The sequence below is a fragment of the Schistocerca serialis genome, chromosome 4 (genome assembly GCF_023864345.2).
Source record: "Schistocerca serialis cubense isolate TAMUIC-IGC-003099 chromosome 4, iqSchSeri2.2, whole genome shotgun sequence".
NCBI lineage: Eukaryota > Metazoa > Arthropoda > Insecta > Orthoptera > Acrididae > Schistocerca > Schistocerca serialis.
The window spans coordinates 276212956-276237956 of NC_064641.1; positions in this window are offsets into that span (position 1 = coordinate 276212956).

Genomic DNA, 25001 nt, shown 5'->3' on the forward strand with positions numbered 1-25001 from the left:
GCGCGGATTTGACGCGCAGCAGCCCTAGTGGGAACCGGCCTTTACTTCGCGACGCATCGCATATGGTTGCTGGTACACTGCGTCGGCAACATTCATTGAGGTCTAACAAGTTAAGTCAAGAATATTTAAAGTATTTGTTAGTTGCTGCCAACACATTACTAAAAATGCATACCTACGTGAAAGTTAAGAAGGAACTGGTCTCTGACAGTGAACCCTCAGAGTCAAAACTGAATTTGAGGAGGATGGTTCCTGGACTCAGGTAGGCGCGCCGGCCCCAGATCGAATCCGCGCAGCAGATTTACCGATGAGAGCCGGTGTGCTGGCCAGCCTGGATGTGGTTTTTAGGCGGTTTTCCACGTCCCACTAGGTGAACACCGAGCTGATCCCCACGTTCCGCCTCAGTTACACGACTCGCAGACATCTGTGTATGTTTGTACTATTTCATGGCTTACACTAGACACAGACAGCTGGGGTACACTAATTCCATCCCAGGGAGTATGGGGTGGCGACAAGAAGGGTATCCAACCACCCCTTGACACTAGCATTGCCACATCCATAGTAACCACGCCGACTCCACATTGAAGTGGGACAAAGGCCCTAGGAAATGATTTGTTTCAATGTACGTGTAAAGATTTGTAGGAGTGTTTTTAGATTCCTTTAGCATTTTCCCCGTTGTTTCACTGGGTAATTTGCTTTTATATTTCGCTATTTGTTCAGTGTATCTATTTGTGACATTATGACCAATGTGTTCTCTTTGCTTGTTGCAGTGATTAGTGCCTTTTTTTGGTTTCTGTGTTTCGTGTATAATGGTTCAAATGGCTCTGAGCACTATGGGTCTCAACATCTTAGGTCATAAGTCCCCTAGAACTACTTAAACCTAACTAACCTAAGGACGTCACACCCACCCATGCCCGAGGCAGGATTCGAACCTGCGACCGTAGCGGTCCCGCGGTTCCGGACTGCAGCGCCAGAACCGCACGGCCACCGCGGCCGGCTGTTTCGCGTATACTGTTTATGGGTTTACTATCATCTGATTTAGTTTTAATTTTATGGAGTTTACAAAAGTGTCTTTGTTAGACTTGGACTGAAGTCTGTGGTGTTACCTTTCCCACTGTTACTTATGGTGTCCTCACTATCACTGATTATATTTTTTCATTGTTTTATGTGTGATGTGAGTTTTCAGATTACATACAGGGCCATTTTCAAGTAACTGTTGTTGTTGCTGTTTAGTGTTATATCAACTGAACTGGTCAAACTTATTTGAAAGTATTTTGTGTTTCCGATTTTTTGGTTAATAGTTTCTTTCCTTTGCAATCCTGTTTCTCCCATTTGTTTCGTAGTACGTTTTTTGTTCTTTCCATAGGCCATAGACTACTGAATGGGTTGTAATTTGGTTTTCTAATTCTTGGTGAGTTTTGTAAAGTTGACATTGTTTTGATTTTTGTATTCTGAGTAGGATTTAATTTCGTTTTTCAACAAGCTTGCTATGGTGTTTTTTGTATCCTGCCTGGGAGGTGGCGCATGGGTAAGGAACAGGAACAGGAAAAAGTACTAATCTCTCGGTACTGCAGATACTGTTAAAGCACCTTTACTAGCGGATAACATATGCAAACATATTACATAACTTGCAAGGTGGTGCGAAGCTGAAGCGAAGTGTCCTGGCTGACTGCACCTGATGAAATGGGGAGAAGCAGTCGTGGAGCTCGTAGACCTCTACAGCACCGGCTAGAAGGTGCTGTCGTCGGTGTCTCTTGTAGTGCCAACCTAGCAGAGCGGACCTATGTTGTGGCATCATAGCTATCGATACCACATCCCTCCCCCCTGAAAGCCGTCGTTGAGTATGGCTTCCGACGGCGGGTGGATGGACCTAGGGGCGGCGCAGCTGAGAGGGGGGGGGGGGGGCAGCGGAACTGCCGGGGCGCGCTGTCCACCCGCGACCCCAAATTGCTCGCGAGGGGGCGAAGAAAACACCCCGTGGAAAACCTGCACAGACCACGCACCGCTACTGGGTGTGCTCAGATGAGTAGGTGGAGCAACGACCTCCATGGGCGACGGCGGCGGCGGCGGTGGTGGCGGCGGGAGGCGTCCGTCCGTAGCACGTGACTGGACCGGCAGTGACGACGACTGGAGGTGCGCCCACGGCGAAGGCGCCGTCGGTGGAGTCGTGGGCCGTGGCGGCGGAAGCCGCGAAGCCTCCAGTTCTGTTGGAAAACAACCAGCTGCAGAAAACCGAGGATGGCACAAACGAATCTGGTTCCGGTGTCGCTTGACAATGCCGGAGGGACCAGAAATGAGAAATAAGGCGCGGCCAAGCTGGCGAAGAATGCGCCCCTCCTCCCAGCGCTGCCTGCCAGAGAAAACGCGATAGAACACCAAATCATACGGCGCCGAGCCAGAACGGTGTGAAGCTGCGGGAGCGTGCAGCGGCGGGTGCGACAGCTGCAGGAGCGACAGATGGGCGCGCCCGTGTAGCAATTCCGCTGGGGAACGGGTGCCGCGTGGCTGAGAGCGATAGGAAACAAGGAAAGTCCAGAGCGCGCGCTAGCGAGAGTGCGTGGCGCGCAACTTGATCATGTGCGACTTAAATGTACGCACAAAGCGTTCAGCCTCGCCGTTCGACTGGGGTGGAACGGGGCTGAGGTTAGATGGCGAATGCCATTAACGGCACAGAACGCTTCAAATTCTGAGGACACGAATTGAGGGCCATTGTCGGAGACGATAACTTCAGGAAGGCCCTCAATGTAAAAAATAGACGTCAAAGCCCGAACAGTACTCACAGATGTAGTAGAAGACATAGGGACAACACAAGGAAAGTTGCTGTATGCATAAATAACTATCAACCAGCGGGTGTCCCAGCAAAATCAATATTAACGCGCTGCCAAGGCGCAGTAGGAGTCGGCCACGCAAAGAAGCGCTGGCGGGGAGCACATTGATGCTCCGCGCAAGATCGACAGTTAGCAAGCGAAGTCTCAATATCTTTATCAATGCGGACCCAAGTGCAACGACGACGCGCTAATTGCTTCGTCCGCGCTATACCCTGATGACCAGCGTACAGTAAATGGAGGATTTCCGACTGCAACGAACGAGGTACAACCACACGAGACTGATCATTGTCAGTTCGTAACAAGATAACACCGTGGTGTATGGTGCGAAGCAGATGGAGGCCATTGAGTACGAATATACTGCAAAAGAATCTGCGAAGAAGCATCGGCGGCTGTCGCGGAAGCAATGCGACAGAAATCCACTGGAAAACCATCAGCTAATTCCTTATCTTGCGAATCAATAAACATGCATGACAGTGCGGAAGAATCAAACACTTCGTCAGGACCGAAAGGCAGACGAGACAGAGCATCAGCATTGCCATGCTGGGCCGCAGGCCGAAACAAAATTTCGTAATTGTAGTTGGACAAAAACAAAGACCAACGTTGCAACTTTTGTGCAGTACGGGCCGGAACTGGCTTTGACGGGTGGAACCACGACGTCGGTGACCAAATAGAACTTTCGACCGCACAAAAAATCATGAAACTTTGTTACTCCATATGCAATAGCTAAGGCTTATTTCTCGATTTGAGAATTGTTTTTCTGGGCAGAATTGAGCAATTTAGACGCAAAAGCGATCGGGCGATCGACAGAATTAATGCGGTGCGAGAGAACCGCTCCGATGCCGTGAGAAGGTGCATCGACAGCCAGAACAACTGGTTTGGAGGGATCGAAAGGACTCAAATACCGATCACTCAACAAAGCAGATTTGAGCTTGTGGAAAGCAGCGTCACATTCCGAAGACCAAACAAAAGGAACGTTCTTACGCCGAAGGCGATGCAAGGGCGCTGCAATCTGCGCTGCATTTTGTATAAACCGAATTTAGTAAGTAGTAAGTGATTTTGCCCAACGCAGACTGAAGTTCTTCCAAGTTCCTGGGCGCTGGAAAGTCTCTAATCTCACTAAGATGTGACGGCGAGGGGTGGATACCCTGTCCATTAATCATATGTACTAAATACTGAATCTCACTTTGAAAAAATTTGCGCTTGTCTCTGTTACACTTCAGTCCTGCCTGCAAAAGTACGGTAAATGAGGCACGCAAATTCTGCAAACGTTCATCAGGGGTGCGGCCTGATACAACTATATCGTCCAGATAATTGGCTCTACCAGGGACAGTGGAACACAACTGCTGCGCGCAGGAAAATAGGCATGGCATTGTCTTTAACTACAACATGCGCTGCAAAGTCTGTGGCGCAGTCAAGTCCATCAGAAAAGAGTGCACCAAAATCATCGCATAGTGCGGCAACACTGTCTGCATGGTCACTAGCGTTGATGCAAAGTACATTGTCTTGACTTGCGAGGCCAAAAAGTTCAAATGCGTCCATGCCAAAAATGTTCGTAGCATCACTAGAGTGGAGCACATGGAAAGACACTGTACGGGTCGTTGCACCATATGTGGCTTGCAAACTGCACACGTCGATTACTGAGATTTCCTGTCCGATAAATGCAGTCAGCGTGGAATGTGAACGACGAAGCCGGGGCGAACCAAGCAAGTCAGACGTAGATTTGTTCAGTTAAGAAACTGATGCACCAGTGTCCAGCTGCAAGCGAACAGAACGGTCACAAATGTTCAAAGTCACAAAAAGTTTCCTCGCATCGCCCTGAATGCGAGAGGAAGCGTCTGGCAAAACTTGATTCACACGACGAGCCGATGTCACACGTAAAGCGGAAGACTTTGAATAAATGGCATTAACATCCATGATGTGAATCATGATCACGGTGGTTGCCGTTGCGGTGACGCCCACGCGAGTCACGCCAACGGGAGACAAGTTCGGAATTATTGTTTTGCTTACTGCACACAGCTTGTACATGTCCTTTCTTATTACAAAAGTAACACTGTGCTTGACGGGATGGGCAACTGTCCCGTGGGTGGGCACGAAAGCAGTTCGGACATGATTTCAGTTTCTTAGAGGGTGCCTGGTTTTAACCATGTTCACGTGCCAGCGAGCGGCGCGGCGTGGCTGGCTTGGAGGGCACGTGTTGTGCCGCGCTAACAGTACACACACCCGGGGTCACGTCGAATGCGGAAGTAGCCATGTCTAATGTATCTTGTCTGTCTAGCAAGTCCACTACTTCCTGCAAAGACGGGTTTTTAAATCTGAGGATTTGTTCGAGGATGCGGTGATCCGCCACATTCTGCACAATAGCGTCTCTAATCATTACATCCGCATATGAGCGCCCACATGAGCAATTAAAATCACAATCAGAAGTTAGTCCTTGAAGGTCCGCTAACCAGGACTTATTAGACTGAGTAGGGCCACGCCGGAGGCGAAAGAATTTGTGCGTGCAGCTACCACAATTTACACTCTCACGGAAGTGGGAGTTCAAAGCAGCAATCACTTCGTCGTAAGTTTTAGTTTCTGGGGGGGTGGTGGGAAACAATTTCACGAGCACACGGTACAACACAACAATCTCGTTGGCAATGAAAAAAGCAAGCCGCTCTGTACCTGGTACGTTGTAAGCTGCGAAGTGTGCCTCGAGCAGCGTTCAACGTCAGGATGGAAGGCACGAAATGGCGGCGCCGTCGGGGACGGCGTCGGTACACGCGATGGCGTCGGAGGTGCCGAAGTAGCTGCAGTTTGTAGCGCGACCAGTCCATTTTTGGCAGCAAGCAGCTGCGTCATTTGCTGAGCCTGAAGACGGACAAGATCGGACAGCGAAACCTATTCCTGTGGCGAAGCCATGGTTACACGGGGAAATCGCCAAAAAAGCTAAAGCAGTACCGAGCAAAAATGAAAGGAAATGATAGGAGACGAAACAAAAGTAGCCACGTCACCAAAATTTTGTATCCCGCATGGGAGGCGGCGCGTGGGTAAGGTACTAATCTCTCGGTATTACAGATACAGTTAAGGCACCTTTACTAGCGGGTAACAAATGGTTCAAATGGCTCTGAGCACTATGGGACTTAACATCTATGGTCATCAGTCCCCTAGAACTTAGAACTACTTAAACCTAACTAACCTAAGGACATCACACAACACCCAGCCACCACGAGGCAGAGAAAATCCCTGACCCCGCCGGGAATCGAACCCGGGAACCTGGGCGTGGGAAGCGAGAACGCTACCGCACGACCACGAGATGCGCGCGCGGGTAACATATGCAAACATATTACATAACTTGCAAGGTGGCAAGAAGTTGAAGCGAAGTGTCCTGGCTGGCTGCACCTCATCAAAATGGGCTGAAGCAGTCGCGGAGCTCGTAGACCTCTACAGCACCGGCTAGAGGGTGCTGTCGTCGGTGTCTCTTGTAGTGCTAACCTAGCAGAGCGTACCTACGTTGTGGCATCGTAGCTATGGATACCACAGTGTTCCTTATTTGCCGCGCTACTGGTGACATAATTCATTACTTCAATGTTAATATGGTTAATATTAATATTGTATAGTTGTTGAAGTCAACGTTTATGGTAATTTAATGAAGTTCCCAATTGTGCTTGTAGATGTACTGAAAACCTTTGCAGGGAACGTTTGACAGGGCGAAGTTTGCCGAATTATCCTCCTCATCGCTTCCTTCCTGTTCGACACCACGTGCCCCTTTTCCAGTGATATGTAAGTCCTAGGTCTACAACATAAAACCAGTAACGTTTCTTACGATTATGAACAAAATAAGACAAGTAATTATTTAAACAAAGCATCGAAAATGCAAAGCCAGTGAAATAGAATTTCATGGGAAAAACACGAGCACGCAGTAGAGACTTCGGATACATTTGATTACTAAATCCCCTATTCAGTCACTCGTTGACCACGATGGCACCGAAACAGAGGACGACCGAAGAAAGGCAGAAATACTGAATTCAGTGTTCCGAAACTGTTTCACTGCGGAAAATCGTAACACGGTCCCTGACTTCAGCCGTCGCACGGACGCCAAAATGGAAAATATTGAAATAAACGATATCGGAATTGAAAAACAACTGCTATCACTTAGTAGCGGAAAAGCATCCGGACCAGACGAGATACCCTTAAGATTCTACAGTGATTATGCTAAAGAACTTGCCCCCTTTCTATCAGCAATTTATCGTAGATCGCTGGAAGAACGTAAAGTACCTAGCGACTGGAAGAAAGCGCAGGTCGTTCCCATTTTCAAGAAGGGTCGTAAATCAGATGCGAATAATTATAGGCCTATTTCGCTTACGTCAATCTGTTGTAGAATAATGGAACATGTTTTGTGTTCTCGTATTATGACGTTCTTAGATAATACAAATCTCCTTCATCATAACCAACATGGATTCCGCAAACAGAGATCATGTGAAACTCAGCTCGCCCTATTTTCCCAAGAAATTCACAGTGCCGTAGACACTGGCGAGCAGATTGATGCCGTATTCCTGGACTTCAGGAAGGCATTTGATACGGTTCCGCACTTACGTTTAGTGAAAAAAATACGAGCTTACGGAATATCGGACCAGGTTTGTGATTGGATTCAGGATTTCCTAGAAGAAAGAACACAACATGTCATTCTTAACGGTTCAAAATCTGCAGATGTAGAGGTAATTTCGGGAGTACCGCAGGGAAGCGTGATAGGACCTTTATTGTTTACAATATACATAAATGACTTAGTTGACAACATCGGTAGCTCCGTGAGGCTATTTGCAGATGACACCGTTGTCTACAAGAAAGTAGCAACATCAGAAGACTCGTACGTACTCCAGGAGGACCTGCAGAGGATTAATGCATGGTGCGACAGCTGGCAGCTTTCCCTAAACGTAGATAAATGTAATATAATGCGCATACATAGGGGCAGAAATCCATTCCAGTACGACTATGCCATAGGTGGTAAATCATTGGAAGCGGTAACGACCGTAAAATACTTAGGAGTTACTATCCGGAGCGATCTGAAATGGAATGATCACATAAAACAAATAGTGGGAAAAGCAGGCGCCAGGTTGAGATTCATAGGAAGAATTCTAAGAAAATGTGACTCATCGACGAAAGAAGTAGCTTACAAAACGCTTGTTCGTCCGATTCTTGAGTATTGCTCATCAGTATGGGACCCTTACCAGGTTGGATTAATAGAAGAGATAGACATGATCCAGCGAAAAGCAGCGCGATTCGTCATGGGGACATTTAGTCAGCGCGAGAGCGTTACGGAGATGCTGAACAAGCTCCAGTGGCGGACACTTCAAGAAAGGCGTTACGCAATACGGAGAGGTTTATTATCGAAATTACGAGAGAGCACATTCCGGGAAGAGATGGGCAACATATTACTACCGCCCACATATATCTCGCGTAATGATCACAACGAAAAGATCCGAGAAATTAGAGCAAATACGGAGACTTACAAGCAGTCGTTCTTCCCACGCACAATTCGTGAATGGAACAGGGAAGGGGGGATCAGATAGTGGTACAATAAGTACCCTCCGCCACACACCGTAAGGTGGCTCGCGGAGTATAGATGTAGATGTAGATGTATCGTATTTCTTAGTTGATCATAGAGGATATAATTTACAATGAAATGCAAAAAAAATGGCTCTGAGCACTATGGGACTTAACATCTATGGTCATCAGTCCCCTAGAACTTAGAACCACTTAAACCTAACTAACCTAAGGACAGCACACAACACCCAGCCATCACGAGGCAGAGAAAATCCCTGACCCCGCTGGGAATCGAACCCGGGAACCCGTGCGTGGGAAGCGAGAACGCTACCGTACGACCACGAGATGCGGGCAATGAAATGCATGTAGCTGAATTTATTCAAGGCTTGCTTATGATAACAGGAAACGATAGCAATTATCATATGCTATAGGCAGTTTTGCACACAAACAGTTGAAATTTAAATAAGAGAAATGTATTATTCTAAAGATAAAATTACAATAAGAATTTTTCTAGTTCCGTCGTCACCATCCGATATTTGCTTCCGCATCTCATTTGGTAGAAGATTACCACTATTGACCACGGCACAGAGATACCCGGCTGTATGCGAACCATCTCTTGTATAAAAGCTTGTTTCAGTGTTAGAAAGGTATTAAAAATGTATAAAAGTAACAGGTTAGAATACTCGTCCGTTATAGGTCAGGCACGTTCCTGTCTCTGTACTTTAAACAGTGACAGTGATACTGTTTATAGTATTACAGAAATGCACGTAGGTGCATTTTTGTAGTGCTATTTTTCAAAAGGTATAAAAAAGGAGCAATTGTGAGGTCTCAGGTTTTTTAACCATAATTTTATCTTATTTTCTAGAACTGATCTTTCTCAGAAATGATCGTGGTTTTATAACAATGGATCACATGAATCTATCATATAATGCCCCTGTTAGCAAATGTCGTTTGAAGGGGTTGAGAGAAGAAAGTGCTAACCCACAAGGTCGCATTTCGAGATATTGCTTACGCGTTTTATTAAATTCAAAGTCAAAAAACCCAAGTACTAGGAGACGAAACAATTTACGCAGTAGAGAGCTCTTTCTGGTGGTACATACGCAGCTGCTGTTAAAATATGTCGTGATTTCCAAAACGTGACAGATAACGTAATCGGCCTAATCCTTACTACACTTCATTCTGTCGAGCATTTCACTTATTTTCTGTGTTTCTTGTAGGACTCAGGCAGGTAATCAAGACTCAGTTCTGGTGTATTCCTTTACTGGTTGCACTCTGTCGTTACACAGTAGTCGGCCGCCTTTGTTGGTAGGTTTTTTATTTTTATTTTCAGTCCCAGCTACGCTACTCAGCAAAAGTGCCTATCTTGCAAATGGTAACGCGCTGTTGCTTTTCTGTCCCGACTGCAACAGTGACGTCCAAATAGCTGTAACCAGGCTGAGTGCAGGACAGAGACTTGCCGTCGATATAAAAGTCTGTAAGACCCCGGAGGGTCGCCCTCTGAGCTCTGAATGAGCCCACGTCCTTGCTTGCAGACGTCAAGAGAGCAGTGTGTTCCACGATAAGAGCACTGTGGGCAGCAGCACCGTCGCCAGACAGCTCCACATTAAGGTTTACGCTCGTACCGTCAGTTGCGGTTCGGATGGAGTTGAGTCTGGTTGGAACATACATTCGCAACCTTGTAATACTTAGTGTGGTCAGCGTGTCTGTTTGTGGAAACTCCTAACCGGAGCAAAGTGACTCTATTTATTGATGCCATAGTGGTGGGATATCTGGTCTTGAAGTGTAACATGCTGTCTTCTCAAGGATATATTGAAATTGAAGTGAAGTAAAATTTGTGCCCACACAGGAATATTATAACAATTTTTGAAGAAAACGTAGTAAAACGTTTTCTGTTGGTTAAAAATAAGTTTAAATTTTTGTGTAACAATTGTTTTTATAGTCATTTTCGGATTGGTTTAATTTTCTACTTGGTCATCGATAAAGCTGTAAATGCTGAATCATCAGTAAACCATTTTGTACAAGGCTGGTCATAATTCTAAATGGTACCTGCGTCGTTATGCGTGTCGATAGTTTTCTCGATAGTTTTAAGCCACTGTCGAATAAAATCTTTGATGTATAAACAATGAAACAATAGTCCACTTTAGTAATCAGTTTTAAAATTATATCAAATGCAGCGCTTAAACTGCAACGCATTTCTACTAAACACGGTTTGATGTACAAACGCGTCATATTTCGCAAGTAAAATCCGAACAACGAAAGAGTTTTGCAAACGCTTCTTAAAATTGCCATAAAATATATTTTTTAATTATCATCATCTGCATCACTTTAAACAGACTCGGAACGTGCGATTCGCATGAAAGCGGATTTTACATCCACTTCATGTTCAACTTTAGACCGCTATTTCGTGGCACCGGATAAAGCTTTCACAAAAGAATAGGACGACCATTAATTACATGTAAACTGAAGAGCTAGGGAGACAGATACACCTCCTAATATCGTGTAGGGCCCAATGAGCTCGCAGATGTGCCTCAAATTGACATGGCATGAACTTGAATAATGTCCGAAGTAGTGCTGGATGGAATTGACACCATGAATCTTGCAAGGCTCTCCACAAATCCGTAAGAGTACGAGGGGAAGGAAATCTCTTCTCAACAGCACGTTGCAAGGCATTCCAGATATGCTCAATAACGTTCATGTCTGGGAAGTTTGTTGGCCAGCGGAAGTGTTTAAACTCAGAACAGTGTTTCTGGCGCCACTCTGTAGCAATTCTGGACGTGTGGGGTGTCGCATTGCCCTATTGGAATTACCAAAGTCCGTCGGAATGAACAATGGACATGAAAATATGCAGATGATCAGGCAGGATGCTTACGTACGTGTCATCTGTCACAGTCGTAGCTAGACGTATCAGGAGCCCATATCACTCCAACTGCACACGCCCCACCCTGCTGACATGCAGGGTCCATGGATTCATGAGGTTGTCTCCATGCCAGTACACGTACATCCGCTCCATACAATTTGAAACGAGGCTCGTCCGACCATGCAACATCTTTCTAGTCATCAACAGTCCAATGGCAGTGTTGAAGGGCTTATGTGAGGCGTAGAGCTTTGTATCGTGCAGTCATCAAGGGTACACGAATGGGCCTTCGGCTCCGAAAGCCCATATCGATGATGTCTCGTTGACTGGCTCGCACGCTGACACTTGTTGATGGCCCATCATTGAAATCTGCAGCAATGCGCAAGTGTTACACTTCTGCCACGTTGAACGATTCTATTCAGTCGTCGTTCGTCTTGTTCTTGCAGGACCGTTTTCCGGCCGCAGCGACGTCGTAGATTTGATGTTTTACCGGTTTCCTGATATTCACGGTACACTCGTGAAATGGTCGTACGGTAAAATTCCCAAATCGCTACCTCGGAGATGCTGTGTCCCATCGCTCGTGCGCCGACTATAACACCACGTTCGAAGTCCCTTAAACCTTGGCAACCTGTCACTGTAGGAGCAGTAACCGATCTAACAATTTTATATATATATATATATATATATATATATATATAGGGCCGGCCGATGTGGCCGAGCGGATCTAGGCGCTTCAGTCCGGAACCGCGCTGCTGCTACGGTCGCAGGTTCTAATCCTGCCTCGGGCATGGATGTGTGTGATGTACTTAGGTTAGTTAGGTTTAAATAGTTCTAAGTCTAGGGGACTGATGACCTCAGATGTTAAGTCCCGTAGTGCTCAGAGCCATTTAAGCAATTTTTTACGTAGGGGTTGCCGACCGCAGCGCCGTTTTCTTCCTGTGTGCATGTCTCTGTATTTGAGTACACATGCCTATACCAGTTTCTTTTGCACTTCAGCGTAATTGTATACATTTTTGAAATATTTGAACCGTTTCGCGCATGTTTGAAACATAGAAGTGGCGCACCCAAATAAAAGTAAAAAAAAGGTGTTTTTTGCACGCAAAATCCTAATGAAGCTTGATTTTTGAAAGCAAGGTTTCAATTTTATCGGAAGAATGCATTTCTATTTGTTTGTAAGGGTTTTTTAAATTACCGCTACCAGTCACAAACTTTGTTGAATATTATATTACTTATTTATTTAGCGTCATGTTCCGAGGGATTACCTCATCTTGAGGCTAAATGGCATTACAAAAACAATTTTACAGTAAGGTCATGCTGGTGTTACATAGTTCTTTCGTAAATACTATGTAACATCAGTATGACCGTATTGTAAAATTATTTTTATGATGTGATTTAGCCTGAAGATGAGGTATTCCCTCGAAACATGTCGCTAAATAAATAAATAATACAATAGTCAACAAAGTTTGTGACTGGTAGTGGTAATTTAGAAAACCTTTACATATTTCTTGAGACAGTCACGGTCGAAAAATAGTCCAAATGGCTTCAAATTCTATTTATTTGATTCACTTTAAACCATTTCCGTGCATTCACTTCAGAAAACAATGAATTTTATATGCTACATTTAGCTCGACTCTAAAGCATCGTATCTTGACAGCGGATAAAGATTATTGGATGAAGAAATTTTGTTTTGACTTGATCCGTTTATTTACTTTCGTGCAAAGTTTCAACCAATTAGTATATGTTTAAAGCATAGAAGTGACGCGCTTCAAAAACTCCCATAAAAATGTGTTTTTTCTCGTAAGATCCAAACGAAGCTAGACTTTTTTCACACCGTTAAAAGTTATATTGGACCAAGATCCGATATACTGGCGGACCAAATTTGAATCAGCGGTGTCACTCCAGTCCGGAGAGTGACAGTTTTTGCACGTAAAATTAGAACGGTTAGCTGAGAATTAATTTCAGTCCAATTAAATGCTTTTGCAAAAGGACTTAGCCGATTCGCACAATTTGTCTGGGCACCAGCTCCGGTTCGTCGTCCGAACCTCGCTTAATATACTGTAACGATATTCGCTTCACACCCTAACGCTAAGGCAAATTTAACCTGCTCTCACTTGAAGACCAAGAAAACTGTGCCAACATCTCCGAAATGAAATTTTTGCTCTGCAGCAAAGTGTGCGCTTATATGAAACGTCCTGGCAGATTAAAACTGCGTGCCGGACCGAGAGCTACCCAAGAACAACTCACGACCCGTCCTCACAGCTTTACTACCGCCAGTACCCTTTCTCCCAGGATTACCAGTTTTACAAGGTTCGCAGGAGTGTGTCTGCGAAGTTGGAAAGGTAGGGGACGAGGTACTTACGGAAGTAAAGCTATGAGGACGGGTCGTGAGTCACGCTTGGGTAACTCAGTCGGTAGAGCACGTGCGTGTATCGATCCAATCATGTTTGGCGGGATTCCGTAGCCAAGAAATTCCCGATTTAGGGAAATCACGAAAAACCTAAATCTGGATGGCCGGACGGGTATTTGAAACTTGTCCTCCCGAATTGATGTGTTAACCACTACCCCACCGCGATCAGTAAGGCCAATCGAGGACTGTTATTGGATAAATTCATGAAACCTGTCTGTTCTCGAACGTGTATTGGAATTTTGAAATTCTATACGCCGGGAGCTCTGTAGCTTGCGTTTCTATTTGATAAAGGCCATCTTTCTATTACACTATGGGAAGCATGTCAAAAATAGTTACTTACTAGACTGTTATTCGTGCACAGGGCCGCTCATCAGTGACATATACTGTGCACGTCTACATCAAACGACTTGCCTGTCACATGCAAAATCTTTACGATGATTGTAATATTCGTCAATCTCTGTGTACAGAGATGCATTTGACTCCTTCTACCAATACGTGTATATACATTCGATTGCGTCTAGTGGTTGAGAATAGATTTTTCTATTCCTTGAACTCGTGTCTGCCCATCTGTTCTCCAGGGCTTCTATGTTATTCAGGGATCTAGGTTTCAGTATTTATTTTGAGGTTGAAGCTCACTATTGTGTCCGTGTTTGCTTACAAGTAAACTTTGTTTTTGAGTGGATTCCACCTTTATCCAACACAATTTCTTCTACTTTTCACATAAACATGTTTCGCTGAATTTACAGCATCATCAGCGGTCTTGTATAATTTTATTTCCATTAAATAACAGAAAATATTGCTCTTTACTACCCGTAAATATAGAAAGTTCAATTTTAAGAAACCCAGTCACAAAATCGTTAGAAAGAAAAATGTTTTATATGTACATTGTTACCAAATGCCATGGTGTTTTGTTTTTTTGTACTGTGCGCTACAGCTGTTTCTTTCTCACAGTTTTTCATCTGCAATCATAAATAACTTAATGTATGATGTTATTTACATCGAAAATTTACGAATGGGAATACTGTGGCTAGCATTATTCTATTCTTTATGTAAGAGTGTGTGTTCATTTTGGTAGATTTCCTCAATTATTAGTTTTTGTGGGGACTGTTCTGCATTTTAGAATTTTTAGACCAATGCTTCTGTCCCTTGGTCTGTGGTCCATAACCATAAGCTGTTCTTCGAATGTGAAGTGACAACCGTTAGTTTTTGTGGTCTTCTCTGTAGCAAATACTGCTTCCCTGTACAATGTATTTGACGACATTCCTGACATGTTAGTTGATAAATACCAAATGTGCTGTGTCTGTCTGTGTCGGTATCGCTTATACTTAACTTTCTCTGTTTTGAGTTATCAGTGTGTAGAATACTTTTATTCCTTGTTTTGTGGATACATTGACTACCATGTGAGCTGTCTTGTTGTGTAAATGAGAGTATTCCATTTAGTAGGTGTCGTGGATGCCCCACGTTCATGTGTGATCTGTGTGTTTGTTCCCGTGTGATTGTGTTCTGCGTGTTCTTGTTCTGTGTGTGAAAGTTTGCAGATTTCATTAGTGAAGATAATGGCGAAACCCGAAAGAGTAAGTGGAGATATGTTGCACACACACACACACACACACACACACACACACACACACACACACAGAGAGAGAGAGAGAGAGAGAGAGAGAGAGAGAGAGAGAGAGAGAGAGACTCTTCCACATAATACAAAAAATCACAAAAACCACAACATATAAACTGAACTTTATATACGCACATAAGGCAAAGAAGAACAGTCCTCCTGCTATTTAACAGAATACCGCAGATAATTCTATAATTTCAGTGAAACATGTCTGAGTCAACGTAGTTGAAACCGAGTCTTCACGTACTTTAATAAGGGGCTCTGCCTTTATCGTGGCTAATCTGACTGTAAGCTGAGAGTTGGTGCATACCTTGCCAGATGGAGTGTGTGTCCTGCCCTCAGTTTTATATGTGGCCTGGCGCTCAATGATCATTTGGATAATGCATAAGTTTGCCAGGTCAAAGATATACACCTCACTCTTCCATTCCAAAAAAATTTTAATTTGCAGCTGAGAGTGCAAACTAAGAGTGACTGAAAAAATGTGACTTTTTAAGGCAACTGCTCATGAAATGTAATTTTTATTGAACAATGTTTTTCTAAAGAACAGTGTAGTACATTTTTCACTTATTTTATGTGCTTCTTTTCGATATGTTAAAAGATATGATACTGTGTTGGTTGGTTCTCATGTCGATACGTACTGCAGTATATCAAATAACGTGATAGCTATTTGTCTGATAGATTCCGTTAAGTTCTCTCTCGGCTTGAACAAGATAAGCAACAGCAATCGCTCACACCTGGCAGAAAGCCATATGATACGTCACACATAAACCATGGAAGGTAAAATAAAAACTTTAATGAGCACAACAAAAAGAAAGAAGTCTGACAAAAGGTGTCCAGACACGTATCAGTGACCAAAAATATGGCGTATGTTCAATATTTACCTTTATGACGGCTTGAATTTCTCTGTGAACACTTTCAATAACTTAACTGGATGTCTGTGGGGGAGTAGTAGACCGTTTTTCCTGAACAGCTGAAGCCAGAGAAGGTAGTAGTATGGCCGCTGGAGTCTCGAGAGAAGTCGACGTACCAACTCATCACAAAGGTTTTCCTGGAGAGCCAGGTGACTCCCTGGCCAGGCCAATTCATTTCAGGAACATTATTGTCCAGAAAACCATCCACTCACAGATACTTGGTACACAGAGCTGTAAAATGTGTTCAAGCCGTTTCGCATTTAGCGATTTCTTAAGCAGAATATGGAAACCAGTCCACGACAACGAGAAAAAGCACTACACCGTAACATCAACTCCTCAGTACATCACTATTGTCATTACGGAACGTAGCGTTCTCCAGGCATTCGCCAAAGTCAAACCGTTCCATCATAGTGCCACAGGTTATAGCATGACTGATGACTCAACATAGTTCGTTTCCAGTCATCCACTTAACAGTGGCGTTGTTCGTCCCACCAAGTGTCAATCAGCACTGAGTACAGAATGGTGTGGCTTATGACGAACTGCTCGACCATTGTACCCCAGTGTTTAGAAATCCCTTCGCGGAGTGATTGTGTTAGCTTGACTGCTGGTAGCACTTTACCGCTCATAAGTGATTCCTTCCGCAGATTTCATTCGATTTTTTACAACCACCCTGCTCAATGCTTGACTATCGCAGTCCGACAGTACTTGAGATCTTTTAACAATAGCATCACGAACAGTCGATTTTGGCGGATTTAGAAAAGATTGAACTGTACCTGACGGATTTGTTACTCAGGTGGCATCCAACGAATAGTCCACATTCGAATTCACTGACGTCTCCCGACCGATCCGTTCTGCTGTTTCTGCTTCGCTACTGAAATCGCACCGTCTGCATTTATTCTGACGGGTCTGTCTCTCTTGAGACGACGGTTTATTATGCATTACATGGGGCTGTCCGGATAGTTTTGTTCAGACGGCGTATACTCGTAGTTAGACCAGTTTTTCCTTGTAAATTGTTTGCATTTGTACTCTATCTGTTCTTATGATCACTCGCTGGAGAGCACATACTTAATCTTACGTCACGTAGCTATTTAACTTGTTTGAGATTCATCCAATTCAGGTTGCATGTCGAGTAAAACACTCTAATGTCCAACAGTTAAACTATTTACATTTCGCTTGCAATTAAATGTTGTAACAGACGTGGAAGTTCATTGCTCCAATAGGTAGCAATCGAAGATGGAAATTATTATTCAGAAACACATGATTTTATAAAGTGAATTTACTCAATAATATATTGCTATTGCACTCCTTGGGGTTTTTATGGCTTCGGACCTACATTAGTAACGTAATGGAGAGACTAGTAGAAGACGAGAAAAAGTGAGGAATCGTTAAGTTCGCTAGTAGTTCCTCACTAACAACAAGAAACACTAGAGTTAGAAAAAAACTTTAGTGTGCCAACATGAACCCTCGACACATATTCTTAACACTGCAGAAATATATTTGGAGAAATTAGACAAGACCCGCAACAAACTGCAGTATGAGTTCACTTTACTGAAAGGCGAATTTCAATGGTATCCTCAGCATCTGAATGAACGTAACTGAATCATAATGATCAACTAGTGTGAGCGATCAGAGAAGCGGCAGTATAGTTCAAGACGAATTATTACGTCTCATTTAAATATTTATGCAGCAGAGCGAGAAATTAAGATATTTCTCAAACGCTGTTGTTCTGGAAGCAATGCTAGTTGTACTAATAACTAAGTTGGCACCGTACGAAAGGATGTTGGTCGTCAACAATAGAAAATATCGCAGTGCAATGTTAGACTCACAAAGTACTGCAACTTTAAAAAGTGAGGAATCGTTGAAGTTGGCTAGTAGTTCCTCACTAACAACAAGAATCACTAGAGTTAGGAGAAAAACCTTAATGAGCCAACATGAACCCACGACACATATTCTTAACACTGCAGAAATATATTTGGAGAAATTAGACAAGACCCGCAACAAACTGCAGTATGAATCCACTTTACCGAACGGCGAAATTCGATGACACCCTCAGCATCTGAATGAACCTAACTGAATCATAATGATCAACTAGAGCGAGCGATTAGAGAAGCGGCAGTGTAGTCCAAGACGAATTATTACGCCTCATTTAAATATTCATGCAGCAGAGCGAGAAATTAAGATATTTTTCAAACGCTGCTGTTCTAGAAGCCATGCTAGTTGGACTAATAACTAAGTTGGCACCGTACAAAAGGATGTTAGTCGTCTAACAATCGAAAATATCGCAGTGCAATGTTTGACTGACAATGTATTGCAGCTTTCAGAAAGCGTAGCAACAGCGTTATGCAAAACTTGTCAATATAAGTTGACGGTCTTTAAATGGGAACATATATTAGTATCATGCGAAAAAGCTACGTGGTAGTTTACGCATTAGATGGAAAATATAATACACGGATATGTGTTACTATCCTGTAAACAATTGCTAGTGATACGTGATACTTCATCACTGTTTGCTTGAGCTCTGTCTCACTCGATTACCTCTACATTCTATTGGTTGTAGCCCTAAATAGGAAGGGGTGCTTCAGCACAGGTGTAGACCAAGAAAATTATGCTTCACATGCACTTGATGCACATGAGCAGCAGCTAAGGGGCTGAGGTAGCCTTGCAGTCAGAACCTAAAATGGTGTCGGAGCAGCTAGGATGACGAAACAGATTTCCATTTCGATTCCTCTCAAACTGAGGATAATGCCTGCCAAGAAACTACCTGTCACATTATAAAAAATTAGACGACTTGGAAAATACCGAATCCTCTATGCACCAATGTGACCAGGATAAGAGTTCAGATGTACAAACAAGACATTTATTGCCCATATAGAGAAGAACAGGCTACGCAGCAGCACTCAAAGTAATGTCCTTATATGTGTAAGTGGCCAATTTTATAAACGCAAATGTAAGTGCACTGAATGTAGCAAACGTTATAAAGTCTTGTTTATCTTACCATTACGACCTTTGTACTTTTCTTCGCACTTTCATGTATTTTTTGTGATTTCAAATTGTGTAGTGTCTACTTTTTCCACAATTTAAAAATTTTTGAGCTAGATTTGTCTATATACAACTGAATAAAATCAATTTTATCATGCCATACACATTTCATCTTTATTGGTTGAAAGTGACCAGACATTATCACATTTATGTTTATACTACTCTGTTTTTTATACTGGACATTGTAAGCTCAAGCCTGAAACAGTTCTGACACTTTCTGGTTTTCTATACCGTAATCTAGCTAAAATGTTTTACATAAAAGATTCATAAATGTTGCTCTAGATGTGTGCTTGGTTTGCTGGTTTTGAAGCTGTTCTTCTGCTTTCATTTATTCGGGTTTCCAGAAGCACAGCATGTGATAAACGAATGGACACATTCCTCAACTCTCTGCCAAACTTGATAAAAACAAAGATGTAGTAAAGCAACTTTTATATATGAATACATATGACCACACAGACCTTTATATCGGCACACGCACACACACCCGCCCACACACACACCCCCACCCGCTTCCACACACAGCAGAAATACACATTCGGCAGTTTCCATCAACAACAACAACATTCAGTAGCTGGCAACAGTATTCAAAATAGAGCATAAGGATGACATGTGTTAGTATTACCAATCTCCGCTAATGACAATTCGAATGACCATAAGCAATAAAACAGGTTCAGTACATTAAAGTCAGCACACAAGTAGAGCAGCATCCATACATATTGTAAGTAAAAACTATGACCAAGATTACAAACCAGAGTGTCAGAAAGTGCTGCTACTAACTTGAAAGTACACATGAATAGTACCTAAAGCAAAATAGTTTACACAATAAAGAAAGGTGAAACATATATGACATGATAAAACCGCAGTTTTTTACACATAGATGGATATAACCTGAAAATGATCCCGTAATGATATTCACAATAGACGACAAATGGACAAGAAAATTTAAAGTTGCAGTTATTTATATATTTGCATTCATACATCTTTCACTGATATAGCTAATAATTATGGTAACTACATTGTATTTGAATGTTAGAAGTAAAGGAGGGAGTGGTATAATTGAGTTATCTTCCATACAACTCCTAGAGATGTTGTCTCATAGGCAAATTGAAAACACACTAAGGACCCTGGTAGGAACCTCAAGTAAGTGATCATTGCTCACATACTCTGAAGTAGCCTTCGGCGAAGAAGTGTTCTTAGGCTATTGAAGACCAACTGCTCGAAGTCGGTCTTGCCATTAAAGATTTTATGAGTGATGTTCTCCCTGATGATCTCTGTCAACAACATGACAAAAATGCCAAGTCTCATAAAAATCTAATTCACCACTACAGATTAATTAAATCTTTATGATACCGATTCTCCAGCGCTTCAGACAATCCCTTTGTGTCCAGTCGCTCATCAGACAACTAAGTTTTGTGGCGTTATATGTACTTGTACAATTAGTAGAGGTCACTCATGACTGACAGCAGATGTTTAAAGATTATACTGATATGCATTTTGTTGACTTCCAGAATAATTAAAAGTACTTTAATTCTGTGTGAGCCACCACAGAGCAAACGCTTTCTCAAGTGACACTTGACTTCCACCGAAAATGTATTAAAACAAATCCCTCTCTCTGCCGGTGTAACGGATATAATGTCACGAAACAAAGTATAAAAACATGTGTAATAATAGAATTAAGCTTCCTGAAGGTTATTTTCATTTATATCAGTATTAATTTAAAAGAGTTATTTGGCGGCACATTAAATTTCTACGAAAATATATTACTCTGATAGCTACTATACTTGGGTCCACTATTATGTCTTCAAACGTGACAGTTAACTGAACTAAATTAAATAAGATAATTTTTTACGAATTTTAAAACAACAGAGAATTTATGTATAAAATGCTTATGTTATAGAAATTTTATTCTGTGCACATCTGTAATATTTTCAAAGTTACGGAGGAATTCATATTCTGAGGCTTTCAGATTACAGTTGTTTGTGTAAATTATCGTCTTTTGTCTCCAGAATCTTTTGAATAAATGTTACTTTCAAAATATTTATTTAACTGAATGTGAATATTATGCAACAGTCTCCTTTGTTCATATGAGATATAATTTTGGAATTAACCAAATAAATTGGGAGTTCATTAAATTTATTGTGCCAGTATGGTCTTAAGTTGCTCCTGATCCCGAATTCATGGTACTCGTAGTAAAATACACGATAATGAATTAAAATGGGTTCAGAATTCGAAATATGGGTTCATTATAGGTATCGTATAATACAATTTCAGAAGGTTTATATCTCATCGACGGAATCAGGAAAAGTCTGTAGTACTTTACTGTTATCATTACTTTATCTTATATATTAAATGAAACTTGAATAATAAAAATTTTTGGTTAATTTCAAAGTGTTCATTGTTGGGTGTTGCAAACGACTTAGCTTCGATAACTGATTGTGGAACTATAGCACAGGTTACAACGCGCTATGGAAGAAACGCATAAAGTTTCACTATTCTTCAGATCATTAAAAAAACGAGCTTCAGAATCTAACTAAACTGAGAACATGGAAGGAGCAGCCGTACAGGTCTTGGATTACATGAATTATATATTCGAGCCTCCATGTCGCCACATGAATAACTTTCCTTTCACCCTGTAGGCAGGGGTTATATTGAACGCAAATAGCGGAAGCTTTCACCCCGAGGGAGGAAGGGCCCTCGCAGCGAGCGCAGCAGGTGATGCGTCAGGCGCCGTCCGGGTCGGCGCCAGTTCTGGCCAGCGGGCGGTTGATGGAGTGAGTGTACCGCGGGGTAGCGTACCCTACGGTACGGTAGGGGCAGAGCCAGCGGCTATATTGCGGCGGGCTGACGCGCTATTTATAAGGCTCCCGCCTGATTATCCAAAGTAAGACGAACGGCGCACCGCGCGCTCCGCACCACACCACACCACACTCCCACACGGCCACATGGCTGGTTGTCGGGTCCGGGGTGGCAGACGGGAGAGCAGTAGTGACGGAATGACGCACGACTGACGGGCGTCTGCTCCAGCACGGGTGTAGGGCTGAGCAAGAGAGAGAGATAAGTAACGAAAGGAAGAAGAGGTTAGCGGTGGGGAAGCCATGTGACAGCCAGGTAGTTGACTCTCTTTGCTGGTATGAGTAAAAATCCGTCCATGTACTGTTACTACTATAAATAAATTTATCCACACTAGGTGGAATTACAGGTCACCTATTCAATGAAAAATCGGAATATCTGGAAACTCAGAAAAAAATTCAGTGACGTGGACTAAAATGTCATAAACATGAATGATACATTTATTTTCACCGACGCACACAAGTTACGCGCTGTTTTCACATAGATTTTAATCAGATATTGAAAAAAAAAAAACGCAATGAGCTTCACACACACTAAAATAAACAGTAAGTTTTGATTTGATCTATGTTCATATGTCCATGTGTGCAGCACGCTCAGGCAGGAATTTTACTTGAATCATTTCAGCCGAAGTTGCCCCCATCTGGCCTTCAAAACACGCGATTATTTTGTTCAGTTTCCTTGTAGCCTCTATATGTATCGCAATATTTTCATATTGAGCAGCAACCTCTCATGTAATCCATCTCCCACTTTGCAGTAAACCACGTGAAATGTGGGTCATCTACTCATTCTTTACTTCTTTGGTTGCTCAACGAGTGTATAAATTGTTCTTTGTCGTTAACTTGTAAACAAAAGTCTTAAATTTTTTCTGGTTGTTCTTCCAGTCTGATCCGATTGACTTTGGTAAACTCAGTAGCAAGTATTTAAAAAATTCTTCTTTGTTCATCCTGCGCTGTGCCTTCAACTTTTTGTTCTGCTAGTACAGTAGTGTACAACTCTGCGGTCCTTGTTAACTGGCACCCTGCAAAGATTCACGTATTGCGGTTGGCTAAATTCAAACATGATGATTATTGTCGTTGATTGTCACCACACTCACATCCGGAATACCAAATACTCTACAATTACTGTACTAAAAAGGATACACGCTCTGGGAGAACTGGAGGTCGGGAACAATGAGGGCCTGATAAACGAGGTTCCACTGTGCATTGCTCACATCTACAGCTCAGAACGTTTCGAGACTGGGTTAGTAAAAAGCTGAGGAAAATTAAGGTGTTGGTTTTATTGATGTAGGTGCTCCACTCAGTCTCCCCGTTTATGCAACCATGTGAAACTGTTAGAAAAGATTTGTTTGGCATGTTGTTTAACTTGCGTGTCACACTGGCTTGAATGTTCGTTATGTCGTCCAGACGTCGAGTTTTCATTTTTAGTTATTAATTTTGGGAATTAAAGAAGGTCATTTAGCGCCAAATAAGGTGAATGTGAAGGATAGTTGTCAACTGGAGCGTTTTTCGCTACACTACAGTTGCACACGTGTGAGTGGGTAGACTGTCAAGCTGCAGGAAGAATTCCCTCGCCTTCCATTGTTGCCGTCAAACCCACTGAATCCTCTTGCAAAATCGATCCGTGGCACCCAAATAATATTGAGAATTTACAGCTTTGTGATGAGAACAAATTCCTCCTGGATAAAGCCGATTAGCATTATCTTCAACTTCTATTTTGTCATTTGCACGTTCTTTGTTCACGTCGAGTCACAGAGGCCCTTTCTGCGCTTTGTTGTTTAGTGGTCGGTTCGTACTGATAGTACAAAGTCTCGTCATCCATGATGAGTTTTTCCAGAAAAGAAATGTCCATGTTTTTCATTTCATTCAAGACATGTCAGGCGTCCATGCGTCGCTGTTTGAGTTGGGAGTCAAAGTGCGCGGGACAGTCCTGGCACACGGTTTTCTCATCTTCAAAATATTCTGGAGAATGCCTTGAACACTTGATTTACAGATGCTCAGTTCTTCACGAGAAATGACGGTCAATTTTCAAAAGATCACAAATGTTCTCACTGTTTCTGTCGTGTGAACAGACTACCCTCGCACATCCACTACTTAGCACCACTTGATCACAAGTGGCTGGTCGAAGGCACGTATGTGACTTACAGTTGTCAGTTCCATCTTCCAGCGACTGTGCTGACTCACATACACATCAGGAGTAAAACAACTGTAAATATAGCGAGTGAGGAGCTGGGAGTGGAAACTGACAGAAGTGTTTCCTTGGGGAAACAAATTTTTAATTTTTAATCATTAACAGGTGCGGTAACAAAGGAGTACTTTTGTTAAGTTTGCAACCCTGAATTCCAGGGAGGAGCCTCTATTTAACACTGTATATATCAGGATTCTGATCTTACTTTTCCCTATACCGAAAGTATTTCGACTAACACCATCGACACCCAGGTCCCCGTTAGGTATCCTGAGCCGCTGAATTATTGTGTTCGACTCCACGATCAGATGATATGGTCCCTTATACGCATTTTTCAAAAATGAATGGCTGAAATCTGGACAGTTCAGCGCACAATCCTACCTGTTTTATGAGATATCGCAATCACCCAGCTTAAGGTCTGGATGTCGGTTTCAGACAAGACTTCCATATATGTGAAATGTATTCGTAGTTGAAAATATGAACAATCATCAACTGTGTAATGGAATGACGACAATGAAAACTTTCAGTCAGACTAGGAGTCGAACCCGTATCCCGCTTATCGCGACTGGTGGTCTTACCATTAGGCTATCCAAGCACTCTTCACAGCCAGGCCCAGACTTTGATATGTCGTCATTCCTGTGTCTACAAGACGCACTCATATATTCATTATGTATATTTCGTACTGCAGTGCACCGTACTTGTGAACAACATAGGCATTGTAATACAGTAAATATAGTGTAGCATTCCTCATGTTTGAGATATACCTTAAAGTTGACCCACAGATAAAGCTCTAGAAGCA